Source organism: Rhinichthys klamathensis, unplaced genomic scaffold, assembly GCF_029890125.1.
Source record: "Rhinichthys klamathensis goyatoka isolate OS25496 unplaced genomic scaffold, OSU_Roscu_1.1 h1tg000059l_1, whole genome shotgun sequence".
Taxonomy (NCBI): Eukaryota; Metazoa; Chordata; class Actinopteri; order Cypriniformes; family Leuciscidae; genus Rhinichthys; species Rhinichthys klamathensis.
The window spans coordinates 534,173-547,575 of record NW_026606604.1 but is presented as its reverse complement, the minus strand read 5'-3'; the positions used below and the strand labels follow the sequence as shown (position 1 = coordinate 547,575).

General features: G+C 37.9%; 1 protein-coding gene across 1 annotated transcript in view; it reads right to left on the bottom strand.

Annotated features, from left to right (window-relative positions):
* tpk1 (thiamin pyrophosphokinase 1) overlaps positions 1-13,403 on the bottom strand; it is a 78,853-nt gene that overhangs the window by 1,272 nt on the left and 64,178 nt on the right. The gene's annotated exons all lie outside the window — the stretch shown is intronic.

Below are 13,403 nucleotides of genomic sequence, written 5' to 3'. Positions count from 1 at the left end.
GCAATGCACACTTGTATACTATAACTATTCCTGCCATAAAAAGATAAGGTGAAAATAGTAAGAGTAGTATGCAGTTCTGAATTCAGTTTCATAGACCTTTCAAGAAGTTAGTCTCGGCTGGTCCGAAAGTGAGATCATACTGACCCCCAGTGGCAAAACTGCATTGTTTTGTTTACATGAATATACAGTATTTACGTTTCGATACAAATGGTTGTGTAAAGCAACCTCTTTTAAAAAATACAAATAAAAAAAATTCGCTAGTACGTGCCATATGATCAAACCAAAACATTTTCTTCCATGAAATTGTTAAACTTTACATTCGGACGCAGTTGATTCCATATATTTGATAATTGATGACTATATACTATAATAATAGATGATACTATAATCCTTCAACCAGGAGACAATTTAGATTTTAAGCTCAACAAAATTGACAAAGAAATAGGATATAAGAAATAGCAATAATGGAGGTTTAAATTAAATGTTAAAGAATAAAAAGTATCTCTTTTTTTGCCTTGGAATTGGAACTGAGTCAATATAAGTTACAATATTATTGTGAATGACAACTTTGTGTAGACTTTATATAGTCATTTTTAGTATACTCAAGCTTAAGTACACACACACACACACACACTTAAGCCCGAGTATACAAAAGAGTACATTACATAAAGTCTAAGTTGTAGTAGGCCTAACCTAAATAGAAAACTCAGATTTAATTTCACTGCACAGTAAATACGCATAAACATTAAACAGATGAAAATGATATTTCCCCAAATATATTATCCGGTCGAAGCAAGAAAAACTAAGTAAACAAGGCACTTGCTGACGATGAGCTGTTTTACTCCGAGGCTACTGAACAGACTTCAAAGTCTAAAGAAATATCACCGGACTTCAAAGGCAGCAGAAACAAGCAGAGACGACTGACTTTAGTCTGTCACAAGCGATGAACTATTTACAATGAGCTCCTCCAGTTAATCAAGTTACACTGATAATTAAGTCAATTTCAAACACACAATAGCTGGAGAGATCTAAACATCGATAACCTTGACTGAAACTTGCAATAAACTTACCACCCCCGGATGCCGCTGTTTACAGAGGCACATTTACTGAGTAAAGGAGAAATATTTTTCATCAAACGGTAAGACCTAAAGCGGTGTCTGGTGTTATCTTGCAGTTCATAATTTGACCAGTGGTGGCGACAACGCACTTTGACACGGCGTCGCCTCTGCGTCCTTCATTTTCAGCAATAAATCTAAATGAAGACAGACTCTTATATTCAATGTAAATGCCTTGTAATATTTATTTTCTTTCACTTTTTTATATGTTTCACCAAATATTCCAGTAGGCTATCTTCAAAACATCAGTCTAAACATCTAAAAGGCATGTGAGATGCATTATTGTGGAGAGAAGATCCATAACTGCTAGCCTAGTACTAGTGATCATTTGTGCAAGACATTTTCTGCCAAAATTAAATAAATCAATTAAATTATAAAAAAGAAAACTGAAACCAGATTAACCATTTCATTACAGAAAACTGTATGCAAAATTTGTGACAAAATTGACAATGATAACTAAACTTTACTTTTGAATTTGAATTGTGTCATTATTATTGCGTGAGTGTTAATAAAAAGCTTTGTAAAAACTGTATTTGCAGTTTCTTTTCACGTTTGCCTTTTCATTTTAATATTGGCAGCCTTGCCTCGATTGTAGTGAAAATGAAACGTGAAATCACCAATTGCATTTTATTTTTTCAATTTGACAGGGATGATGCACTGTCATCATGAAAATGAAATAATTTAATTTCATTATCAATTTTGTCACATATTGGAAATGGTTAATCTGGTTTAATCTGCCCAGTTTGGCATAGTTATGATCATAGACGCATAGACAGTAAAAGAAATGGACACAGCGACCCCATAGATTTCAACGGAGAAAAGTGAAGCCAATTAGAAGCACTCACTTACCAATGGCTGAGCGAACTGCGCAGGCTCAAACTGAGCTTGATGACGTAGGTGTGACGTGAACAACCTGTCTGACAGTATTCGTTTCTCTAAATACCCAGCTATGTGTAAATGTAAATGTGGCCTTAGTCAAGATGTCAAATTTCATCATCAAATGAAAAAAATTATAATTCGATTTTTATATAATTAACTAAATACTTATATAAAATTAAGCTTATTTTAGGGCCAGCACATTTTTTTTGCATTATACAATTTACCTACTAATGAATTCCCTTAATTGAAATAAATAAATGAATAAATAAATAATTCATAAAATAAAATAATAAATAAGCTGTCATTACTGTAAATAATATATAAATAATATTAACACTATATACTATATTATATACAAATACATAATCAAAATAAAATGTAATATATATATAAATAATTTATTTAAAATGTATATAAATATATTTATGAATTTATGAAGTATTAATCTTTACATATGTATATAGAAATATATATATATGTGTGTGTGTATGTGTGTGTCTATGTCTTGTCTGTATAGCCTGTTGTGGTAGCCTACAATATACCTAAAATAAACTGTGCAAAATTCCCCAGCAAGAGGGAAGTCAGTTCAGCCGTCTTTATCAAAGCAGCAGTTTAATGAGATCCCTGACCTCTCAATGTTTTCTTCATCAAAAGTATGCTGACGAGCCACAGTGTGATGAACGCAGATGAACAGTGTGCTGTGGAGGTGTGTGTGGCAGCATCTGAGAAGTGGACAGATGGGCCTTGAGACAGTGAGTGCACACAGACGTGAGCAGAAACTCTCAGCCTTGAGTGAAACACTTAGAGCCAAGTCACATTACAGCGGCTTCATTGAAACCTCTTCATGTAAACATACAGGAATATAAACATAGATATGCATGCAGTGGCGGAGAGGCTGATGCGTACATGAATATTGATCTGCTTTCCTTACAGTAACCGTAAATAATTCCTGTATATTTCCCCCAAACATCTATCATGAATTTGGTTGAAATGTATGCTTCCATGTACATAATATCTCCAAAATATCTTAAAATATTCTTAAGAGTGTTCTGGGTGTTTTCTAGGGTGTTTCCTTGCAGTTGCACTTTTTACACTAGCATTAGGGTTGTTATAATTCTTCTTTAATGTTTTTGAAAAAAGTCTCTTATGCTCACCAGGCCTGCATTAATTAATTAATTAATTAATTTTAAATACAGCAATATTGTGAAATATTATTACAAATTAAAATAACTGTTTCCTATTTGAATATATTTTAAAATGTAATTTATCTCTGATATATCAAAGCTGTATTTTCAGCATCATTACTCCAGTCTTCAGTGTCACATGATCCTTCAGAAATCATTCTAATATGTGGATTTGCAGCTCAAGAAACATTTTGTATTATTATCAATGTTGACAACTGTTGTGCTGCATAATATTTTTGGGGAAAATGTGATACAATTTTTCAGGATTTTTTAAATAGAAAGTTAAAAAAAAACTGCATTAATTTGTAATATAAATATTTTCAAACAACAGGTTATAATTTAATGCATCCTTGATGAATAAAAGTATTTCCTTTAAAAAAAAACTACCTCCGTCAAGCCTATATAAATATATATATATATATATATATATACACACACACACACATATATATATATATATATATATATATATACACTCACCGGCCACTTTATTAGGTACACCTGTCCAACTGCTCGTTAACACTTAATTTCTAAGCAGCCAATCACATGGCGGCAACTCAGTGCATTTAGGCATGTAGACATGGTCAAGACAATCTCCTGCAGTTCAAACCGAGCATCAGTATGGGGAAGAAAGGTGATTTGAGTGACTTTGAACGTGGCATGATTGTTGGTGCCAGAAGGGCTGGTCTGAGTATTTCAGAAACTGCTAATCTACTGGGATTTTCACACACAACCATCTCCAGGGTTTACAGAGAATGGTCCGAAAAAGAAAAAACATCCAGTGAGCGGCAGTTCTGTGGGCGGAAATGCCTTGTTGATGCCAGAGGTCAGAGGAGAATGGCCAGACTGGTTCGAGCTGATAGAAGGGCAACAGTGACTGAAATAACCACTCGTTACAACCGAGGTATGCAGCAAAGCATTTGTGAAGCCACAACACGCACAACCTTGAGGCGGATGGGCTACAACAGCAGAAGACTCCACCGGGTACCACTCATCTCCACTACAAATAGGAAAAAGAGGCTACAATTTGCAAGAGCTCACCAAAATTGAACAGTTGAAGACTGGAAAAATGTTGCCTGGTCTGATGAGTCTCGATTTCTGTTGAGACATTCAGATGTTAGAGTCAGAATTTGGCCTAAACAGAATGAGAACATGGAACCATCATGCCTTGTTACCACTGTGCAGGCTGGTGGTGGTGGTGTAATGGTGTGGGGGATGTTTTCCTGGCACACTTTAGGCCCCTTAGTGCCAATTGGGCATCGTTTAAATGCCACGGCCTACCTGAGCATTGTTTCTGACCATGTCCATCCCTTTATGGCCACCATGTACCCATCCTCTGATGGCTACTTCCACCATGTCACAAAGCTCTAATCATTTCAAATTGGTTTCTTGAACATGACAATGAGTTCACTGTACTAAAATGGCCTCCACAGTCACCAGATCTCAACCCAATAGAGCATCTTTGGGATGTGGTGGAACGGGAGATTCGCATCATGGATGTGCAGCCGACAAATCTGCGGCAACTGTGTGATGCCATCATGTCAATATGGACCAAACTCCCTGAGGAATGCTTCCAGCACCTTGTTGAATCTATGCCACGAAGAATTGAGGCAGTTCTGAAGGCAAAAGGGGGTCCAACCCGTTACTAGCATGGGGTACCTAATAAAGTGGCCGGTGAGTGTATATATATATACACACACACACCGATATATATATATATATATTAGTGCTGGGCAACGATTAAAATTGTTAATCGCGATTAATCGCATGATTTTCTTGCGATTAATCGCGATTAATCGCATTGTTACGCGCAAACTTTAATAATGAATTCTAAAGTAGTCTATTACTCACTTTTGATTTAAATGTACTGCTATATACACAAAAGTGTAATAACATGTGGTTTGCAAAAAATTTAAACAAATAAGGTGCTTTTACCAGCAGTATTCCCTTTACACAGCAATAACATATTTATTGTAAATCTCAACTTAAACATTAATGTAATCAAATCAAATATTAAAACAAAGCTATTTGCCACTGCCAGGGCATTACCTTTTATCTAGCTTGTTAAAACGAGTCCAGTTTTCTTGGTTTTTTTCTTAACAGGTATCAACAGGTGTCTTTTAGCAGCAGAAACAGTCTATGTCAGAGGTCATGAGATATAAGTCGACCAACGTTACTTCTCTGATAGTAGCTTAGGTTTGGTCATGCCATGGTTTCGCACGTACACTAAGATCGCATTAAACAGAGGTAAAGCCCAATTTATACTTCTGCGTCGAACTTACGTCGTACCCTGACGTGCACCTCTCCAAAAATTTAACGACGCGTCAATTCTACGCGCACCGCAAGCGCTGTGATTGCTAGAACCGCTCCACGGGTTTCACATGCTCCCTCTGCATGTGTAATTGCGCGTCAACGCGGACAACGACGCAGAAGTAAAACCAACCAACGCGTAGTGTATAGCGACACAGAAGTATCAGCCTTTTAGAGTGAGGTGAATTGGTCGAGCACAAGGTGCAGCGACAAGCGGGTGCGTTCTGTGAAACTGTTGCGCTCATGCTCGCCTCACGCGCTCGCCTCACGCACGCGCCCGCCCGTTGCCGAAGTTGAATTGTCTAAAAGGATTTTGATTGTCTATAACTTTTTGTACACGACGCGCAGTACAAATCATTGGAAGAGAGACTGATCCTCGGCTCGCTGTTTGAGTTTCCAATATTTAAATAGTTATCAGGACATCAACAGAAGGGAATTCACATTACAGAGCATCCCCGCTAAACTACACGCAGGCACATCAGGTAAAGTTATGTATAATTTTAATTTAAGTTAAAAAGACTACAGCTGCGTTGCGCACAGAAGCCGTTGCCATGGTTACTATCCATAGAGCGCCTGTCATTCACTCGCGGAGCGCTGTCTCCCTTTCTGTTCACCTGCCAAAGCCTCTCCACTGCAGCTGGTTTGGGTGGGTTATTTGCTGGCTGACCAACATCCCACCCCTCCTGTGATCCATGGTTTGACTCTAGGCCTATGTCCTATTCAGAGCCAGTGTGCAACGGACTTTCAAAATAAAAAAAATAAAAAAACTGCGTTAACGTGCGATAAAAAAATTGTCGGCATTAATTAATAAATGCGTTAACGCGATAATAACGCGTTAACTTGCCCAGCCCTAATATATATATACACACACTCACCTAAAGGATTATTAGGAACACCTGTTCAATTTCTCATTAATGCAATTATCTAATCAACCAATCACATGGCAGTTGCTTCAATGCATTTAGGGGTGTGGTCCTGGTCAAGACAATCTTCTGAACTCCAAACTGAATGTCAGAATGGGAAAGAAAGGTGATTTAAGCAATTTTGAGCGTGGCATGGTTGTTGGTGCCAGACGCGCCGGGCTGAGTATTTCACAATCTGCTCAGTTACTGGGATTTTTACGCACAACCATTTCTAGGGTTTACAAAGAATGGTGTGAAAAGGGAAAAACATCCAGTATGCGGCAGTCCTGTGGGCGAAAATGCCTTGTTGATGCTAGAGGTCAGAGGAGAATGGGCCGACTGATTAAAGCTGATAGAAGAGCAACTTTGACTGAAATAACCACTCGTTACAACCAAGGTATGCAGCAAAGCATTTGTGAAGCCACAACACGCACAACCTTGAGGCGGATGGGCTACAACAGCAGAAGACCCCACCGGGTACCACTCATCTCCACTACAAATAGGAAAAAGAGGCTACAATTTGCAAGAGCTCACCAAAATTGGACAGTTAAAGACTGGAAAAATGTTGCCTGGTCTGATGAGTCTCGATTTCTGTTGAGACATTCAGATGGTAGAGTCAGAATTTGGCGTAAACAGAATGAGAACATGGATCCATCATGCCTTGTTACCACTGTGCAGGCTGGTGGTGGTGGTGTAATGGTGTGGGGGATGTTTTCTTGGCACACTTTAGGCCCCCTAGTGCCAATTGGGCATCGTTTAAATGCCACGGCCTACCTGAGCATTGTTTCTGACCATGTCCATCCCTTTATGGCCACCATGTACCCATCCTCTGATGGCTACTTCCAGCAGGATAATGCACCATGTCACAAAGCTCGAATCATTTCAAATTGGTTTCTTGAACATGACAATGAGTTCACTGTACTAAAATGGCCCCCACAGTCTCCAGATCTCAACCCAATAGAGCATCTTTGGGATGTGGTGGAACGGGAGCTTCGTGCCCTGGATGTGCATCCCACAAATCTCCATCAACTGCAAGATGCTATCCTACCAATATGGGCCAACATTTCTGAAGAATGCTTTCAGCACCTTGTTGAATCAACGCCACGTAGAATTAAGGCAGTTCTGAAGACGAAAGGGGGTCGAACACAGTATTAGTATGGTGTTCCTAATAATCCTTTAGGTGAGTGTATATTGATTTTTTATCATCCACAAAGTGCAAGTTTGATCGGCTAGAAACGTAATATCCCACACCAACAAGCCACATAATTTAAAGTATCATTCATATCTATCACACAAACTGTGCAGTGCAGGTTAAATTAGGTTTCCAAATCTTTAACCATAAGATTGAGCAGTAGCAGTGATAATAACCTTAGCAAACACCACTAAGTCTTTAATAAAAAGTTTGCTATTTGCTATTGTTGCTTCTTTTGTCAAAGTAACCATCAGGGAGAACAAATGTTTGCGTCCAACTGGATACCATTCCGCCTTAATATTAGCATGCCTAATATTAAGGTTTGTACAGTTGAGGCTTTAACACAAAGCTGATCCTCAGAGCATCCAGGAAACTTCATTAGCAATCTCCTCAGCTCGATTCTGATCGATATCTGATTCCGCGGCAGGAGCAGAAATTAATGCGTCGCTGTTATTGATAACAATGATGTTTGCATGCAGTAATTGCATTTCCAGAACCAATGTACTTCGCTTAAGTACCCAATATTTACAGAGCAAATTACACGGAGTCCCAGAGAGGAACCGAGTCGAAAACATGCTATAGCCATGGGGCTGAGTCACAGTCGATAATTTTGAAGCAAAAATTTTACTTTTATGCCCCAAAAACTCGTCTTGCTCTGTGCTTATCGTGTGAGGTGAGGTGTGCTGCTGTACCAGCCATCTGGTGGGCATTGATAGCGCTTCTATTAAATGTTTATGGCTTCATTGGAGGGAGGTTACAAGGCTGAGGCGACGACACAATGCTTATTCGACCTTCAGATGAGAGAGGCTCTGCTTTCTGCCTTTCCCATAGGAATATGACAGTTTGGACCCACGCAGTTACATCATTTCCTCAAAAACAGAGGTGCTGGAGTGGCGTCTCAGCAACACTCTTCATAAAGAGCCTCAATTTAAAACAATAAAAGCTAGAAAATGCAACGCAGTTCGAATGCATGCAGAGAAATGAAAACGTTTCATTCCTTTTGAAGTGAACCGCCGTCTGAAGAGTGCAAGCTGAGCCAAGGTTATACATTCATGGAGTTTTAAAGTGAAAACACCTCATTGAACCTTGCAGACAAGATGGAGTGAATTAGTCTATTTCATCCATTAGTAAATATAGATTTAAAGGCTATCATCCTGAACTCAGCTGTTCTTTAAAATGACTAATTTATTATGAGGAAAAATCATAAGTTTGTCTTTTGCACTTTGGTGGAGGAAGCAAGACCTTTTGAGAAGATGGTACAGAAATTCCAGACATAAAAAAATGGAACGAGAATGCTTTTATTATTAGGGTGAAAAATAACTGTGAAGAAACTGACATCAAGGTGAAGAAAAATTTAACCTGATTTCTTTAGAAAATACTGAGAAGTTGTGGGTGGTTTGCCAAGACGTTTAGCTACTAAGGCATTGTTCAAAAGTTTGTGGTCAGAACGTTTTTTTTTTATGTTTTTGAAGGAAGTCTCCAATGCTCACCAAGACTGCATTTAATTGATACAATTTGATTTGATTTTTCTATCTTAATATAATTACAAATGCAGAGGCGGACAGAGTACAGAGCTTTGTTACTTGAGTAAAAGTACAGATACCCCTTGCTAAATTTTACTCAAGTACAAGTAAAAGTACTACATTCAGATGTCTACTTAAGTAAAAGTACTAAAGTACTTGTTTTTAAAAGTACTTGAGTATCAAGAGTACAAGAGTAGATTTTCTAAATATTGCATTACTAATCTACTGCCACAGTGCTTACATTAATGCACAGAAACGTCCTACATGGAGTTATGAAAAATGTTAATGTTAATACCTTGGAGAATGTAAAAGGAATTGAAAGTAAAATCAAGTCATTTTCATCTTTTTACCATGTTGCTTTATTTAATTTAATTACATTTTTGGGGGGTCCCATCTTTAAATGCGGGGACAACACACACACACACACACACACACACACACACACACACACACACACTCACCACATGTAAGGGTGGCGCTGCCAATAAAGCACCTAAAAGCTGTCACAAAGAACCGGCAAAAGGAATGATTATGAATATGTAAAATATAGCAAGGAGATATTTTAATTGTTTATTAATAAACACTTGTTAATAAACAAGTGTTTTCTTTGTCAGTGTCGGCTAGATGAAGTTGACGATGCTGACTCGCGATCTTCAGTAGTGAACGCGCCAGAGAGAAATGCACATTTCATACGGATTACATAAGCAGTCTGTAGTCTGTTTTCTTTCGTTTTGATTTTTTCTGTTTAAAAGTAGACATGTCTGTGAGAGGCAAGTAGGCTACCTTATACACTCAGTTTCGGTTCATTTATGAGACGAGATCCAGTTCACAGGCCGGCGCCTCCGTTTCTTATCTATCGTCTGCTATTTACTTCTTATTTATTAAACCCAGGCAATTGGTTGATGAAACATTGATTAAAATTAAGATACAATTAAATCAAAACGAAATTCAGGTTAAAGAAAGGTTTTGTGTTTTCTGTTTGAGGTCTCTGTGAAAGTTTTAAAGCATTTTTTATGCCGCTTTCAGAGCGCTCACGTCCGTAACGGAGAACACGTCCATAACATTGTTTTTTCCTCATAAATGCAAACCGGAAAAATAAAATAAAACAAAATGAATATTTTATGTACTCTGGAGACTGAGCGCCAACCCTTCTTCATTCGCTGGGTAGTAGCCTACTTTGGTTTGCGCAGTGTAATTCACATAATCAGTAAAAATATATTTTGCCTCCTAAAGTTTTTTTTTTTAAGAAATCAGAAATCCCTCGTGGCTACGCCACTGCCACATTTGAACCTGACTGTGTTAAACACACCACATACTCAAGAACATCAAACCAAATGCTTGGCTTACATTAATGTGTAATATAAAATCTGACCATGGAGTTGACTTTGGCGGAAAGCTGAAAGTGATTGCTGATAGGCTGTCACAATCAGTGGGGCCTGCACAATCCAATCACGTTTGAGAGGGAAACAACAAATTGAGGGTTTCCGAGATTTTTTTTTTTTTTTTTTACTCGTGTACTCACGGTTATGGATAGAAATGTATTGGAGTAAAGAGTACAATATTTGCCTCTCAAATGTACTTGAGTAAAGTCATGAGTACTCCCCAAAAATGATACTCGAGTAAAGTACAGATCCCTCAAAATTGTACTTAAGTACTGTACTCAAGTAAATGTACTCCGTTACTGTCCGGCTCTGTACAAATGCAAAGGCAAAGCTTAATTTTCAGCAGCCATTACTCCCGGTTTCAGTGTCACATGATCTTTCAGAAAATATGCAATAATTATCATTACAACATTTTGGTGGAAACCGTGATACATTTTTTTTTCCAAGATTAAAAAAGAAAGTTAAAAAGAACAGCATTTATCTGAAAATAAATCTTACTGATCCCAAACTTTACAACCTCTAAAGTCGTCTGAGGCAAAAAGCTGCGCTTGAACACACCAAAAGGCCTAAAGGCGACTGTCAACTAGCATGTGCGTTCTGCGCCAGCGTGTAAGTAAATATATCAGCAGGTATCAATACTCTATTTCCATCATTCAAAAAGGGGAACCGAAACTAGGACTGCAGATATACAATCCATAAACAAAGCAGCGCTTGCTTACCATTTTGAATATCAATCATGCTGATCACTTTCTTTATTCCACTCGGCTCATGTTATTATGAAAATATTTGTGCATTCGAATGCTTATAAGATGATGTAAAATGATAACAGCCTTCTGTCTGTACAGTCTTGACTTGCTTTCAACACCTTCGCTTTTATTCTCGTGCACTGACTCGTTCGCTAAGCTGAACAGCCAATCAGAGTGCTCTTTCTCACCGACGGATTGACACTTATTTAACATGCTGAATCATCCCAAACTAATCCGACCGACGGTTAGCCGTCAGGCTGTTTTTGAGCATCTTAAAGGATGTCTTATTTTGGAAAAATAATCATAAAATTGACGTTTTTTCCCAGTGAAGCGTAAATTGTTGTAATTTCTTCATGCCTTTGGAATGTAGTGATCACGGAAATGAAGCAGCCTTAATGACGTATGTGGCCGACAAAAGCAGCATTCGAAATGAGGCATGAGATGGATGTGTTTTTGGCTAATCCACCTCATTACTTCCAAGTGATGACATCACAATGAAATGAAAAGACATCATGATTGGCAGATGGGAATGTTCTGAACCTTTCCAAATCTAAAGGCCTAAAGCAGCTCCTAGACTTGACTATTTACTCTGGGACGTCAATGTCATTCAAAGTGCTTTTATGAAAGGAGGACTCCAGTGATTGTTTTAAATGTCTTGAACCGGATAAAAGGGGCTCTGTTCCGTTTCTTTAAACTCACAAAACCACTAACACCTCCAAAGCTTGCGCACACAGACGCGCAAACCAGCCCATATTTGTAATTTCAAAGGATTTTCTTCAGCCCAAGGCTCAGATTCCTCTACTGCCTTTTGACATCCACTGTTTTTTTTGATCCCGTCTAACAGCATCTCAGATGGCGTGTTTTTTCCCCCCGTCTTTACACATTTCCCAACCCCTAAAAGCATCATTAAAATTCACAGCAACGAAGTTGTCTCTCACAGGGCTAAGGAGCACATTAGCGAAATGGGAAAAGACACTTCTGGGACTCCTACAAGCACGAGTCCGTCTGAAGTCATTCTTGCTGGGGATTCGCCCCTCTATCCGTTTGACAGCTTAATATTAAAAAGCTCTGCCCGCTTCCCAGACGCTCTAACAATCAGAGTTATGGTGTGCTTAAAAACCTGCTGAGTCATGCTCACTTTACCTTAACAGAGAGCATAATGTGGGATTGCATTTAGCCCAGTTTGAATTACTGTCATCGCGCTGCGAGAGTGAGAGAGAGAGTCTGCTCTTTCCTGATCTGAACAAAACCTGTCAGCCGATTTTTGATGGAATTGAAGCTCTATCCCTGCACGCTCACAGTCATTCTGATATGCAAATGAGAATGCAGAGCAGGACGCTTTGTCAGGCATTGTTCCATTAAGAGACCTGACATCTTTCAAGACCTCAAAAGAAGCTTTTTGTGCAGTGGGAAGGCCATTTGTGCGTAAGTAATTGCATCTACGACACCTTCCCCCAGATTTGATGTGCCACAAAATAATGACATGTAATTTCGGTTAGTTTATTTTGTCTGTTATAACTAGTATTTGTCCTGTTGTGTCCTACACCCATGCAAGCTAATGGCATTGACCAAAATCTCAGAGCTACTTGGGCTAACCAACGGCATTGTATCGATTCCCCAATTTCATTTGTTTTTATCATCACCCTGGGCGGGAAGGTCCGGATTTCAGATCAAATGATTTATGACAGTTCAGGTTCTCTCTGACTAAACAGGTACTTTTCCCAATTTCCTTCCTAATTAAAAAAAGAAGAAGAAGATTTTAACAGTGTTATTTTTGTAAACAAAAACTAAAACTTTTTTTAACTGAAATAGAAAACTAAAGTAAATATTAAGTCGACTTAACTTAAGAGAAACTAAATTACAATATATCCAAATTAAATAAAAATATAAACATAAAAATTACGTTTTTATTTACATCATAAAATCAATAGAATAAATAAATAAAAGACTAAATTAACTAAAAAAAGACAACGACAGTGTGATACAAAAAAAATACATTAAAAGAGCATAAAATAATAACAAATAATAAAATAAAAATATTATTCAGAAATAAATCACACACAATTTAAAATTAGAAACATTCACAACATTCTAAATAAACAAAACATTCCAGAAATAGATGTGTAAGTGAGCATGTATTTTCAAATATATTATGCAGATTGTGATTTCC